The sequence below is a fragment of the Aplysia californica genome, unplaced genomic scaffold, assembly GCF_000002075.1.
Source record: "Aplysia californica isolate F4 #8 unplaced genomic scaffold, AplCal3.0 scaffold00610, whole genome shotgun sequence".
NCBI classification, from domain to species: Eukaryota; Metazoa; Mollusca; class Gastropoda; order Aplysiida; family Aplysiidae; genus Aplysia; species Aplysia californica.
The window spans coordinates 60,834-62,827 of NW_004797880.1; the positions used below are offsets into that span (position 1 = coordinate 60,834).

A 1,994-nucleotide genomic window follows, 5' to 3' on the forward strand; every position below is an offset into this window, starting at 1 on the left:
AAGCATAATATTGATTTCGCTTCCGTAAAGAGCAACAGGAGAATACCTTCGTTTAAATACGTCACCGAGTGACATTGTGCTCAATGAGAGAGCCTCGATTGTTCTTCACTGTGCATTAAGGTTAAAGCTATTGATTCATTTTCTTTAATGAAAACTGAACTGCTCATTTTTAAAAGGTTATTACATGACCATACGGCGTCGTGTGCATTGAATAGGTTTTGTTGAATAGGTTTGTCCCAGCAAGAGACCATCCAAGACGATGCGAGTGGAGTTTGTCTGTTTGCTTTCCCCCAAAGAACGGCTGTTAACAAAAGGTCATTTCAATTCTTAAGGGTGGAGTCTGGTACGGCACGAGAATAGTTATGTTCCTCTGATTTTTGTGTTTTTTCCTCTTACTAGTGAGCTGAATTTTGTCAAACATTTTTTCTTTTCTTTTTGTTTTGTTTTGTTTTTTTTTTTTTTCTTTTTTTGGGGGGGGGTGTGAGGGGTGTAAATCTTAAAAGAACCGGAAGCGACTTGTTTTATTTGAAGACTTACATTTTAAGCGAGTGTACGGTAATACACGATGTATTTATTCTGTCTTTTCTTAGCTGGGAGAAGGTTAAGTTTATCGATTTTATGCTCTTACAAAAGCATCCTTTTCAAGACCGTTCTCTTGTTACTGTTGTTTGTTTGTTTGCTTTACGACAGCGAAAAATGCAACTAGTGACTAGCATAAAACAGCTCAAAATACAAGCTTTCCACGTGTATGGGTTTTTTAAGACAGACTGTCGGCTGGTGATGTCGAGTGGATTTGTTGGGGTATGTCTGTTGATTTTTTAAAAAATTGTTAAGAGGCACAGATAAATTATTCTTTGTATTTTGTTTCTCAATGAGAAAAAAACTCTTAGTCTTAGTGAGTTCTCTGGAATTTTATTGTCATAGCGCCCACATCAAACGTTCCCGCCGCCGTTCCACGGCAGTACATTAGTGACAAGCAGACGACAATTTTATTCCGACGATCGGTTCCGCTCAAGGGGGCGTTCATTGAGTCGCTAGCTAGGACTGCTAAGAGCCACAGAACAGACTGCCGCACGATCAAAATAGGCGCACGCGAGTCTCAGCAGAGGCGGGAGCAGAGGCGAGCGGCAGCAGGCGGCAGCGGCACTAATGAACGCACCACCGCCAGTGAACGAACGCACCGCACCGTGCGCGCACACAACCACTGAACGCACCGTGCGCACACGGCTAGTGAACGCCACAGCCACCGTACGACGACGTGCGGTGACAGATGAGAGACCAGGAGTGGCGAAGTGAGAATAATAAAGGAAAAGACAAGGAACTTCTCTTCTGATGGCTTAAAGCGCAAAAAGGAGGAGAACAAAAACACAAAAACAAAAGCGGATCGAAAACGTGCCAGTTTTTGTTTTGTTTTGATTTTTTTTCACGCACGTAATCTTTCTTCCTGGCCGATTTGCTTGATGATTTCCAACTACAGATTTTCGTGAGAGTGAAAGAAAGAGAGAATAATTATTATTCTTTTGTAAAAGTGGAGGAGCAGGAGGTGGCGAGGAATGATAGGTATCTTGTTTGTTCTTCCAAGAAAAAGTCAGTGCCCCGTGGGGAAGGAAAAAGGAGGTGAAGAATCCAACCGCCGTGTTGAGAATTTTCCTTGAGTGCCGTGGTTTTTTTGTGATGAGCAGCACCAACGTGTTTGTGCGTGTGTGTTTGTGTGTGTGCGAGCGCGACCCTTAATTTGCCGCCTGGCGTAATCTAATCATGTAATCACACCACACGGAATTGTTGTGTAAGGGTTTGGGGTTTTTTTCAAGTGCCAATCTGGAATATCACCACTGGATTCGGTCTTTCTCGTACGGATTATTATTACTAACCATCAGTGCGCTCCATGATATGGAAGTTCTTTATCAGCATCGTCGCCGTTATCACCGTTATCATCATCACCATCATCATCATCATCATCATCATCATCATCATCATCATCATCATCATCATCA

General features: G+C 42.6%; 1 protein-coding gene across 1 annotated transcript in view; it reads left to right on the forward strand.

The window, feature by feature from the left end:
- Positions 1-552: 552 nt before the first annotated feature.
- Positions 553-1,994, forward strand: part of LOC101860279 (neo-calmodulin) — a gene marked incomplete in the record, with an annotated part of 74,493 nt that continues 73,051 nt past the window's right edge. Inside the window, 1 exon segment of the mRNA XM_035972200.1 lies at positions 553-1,617.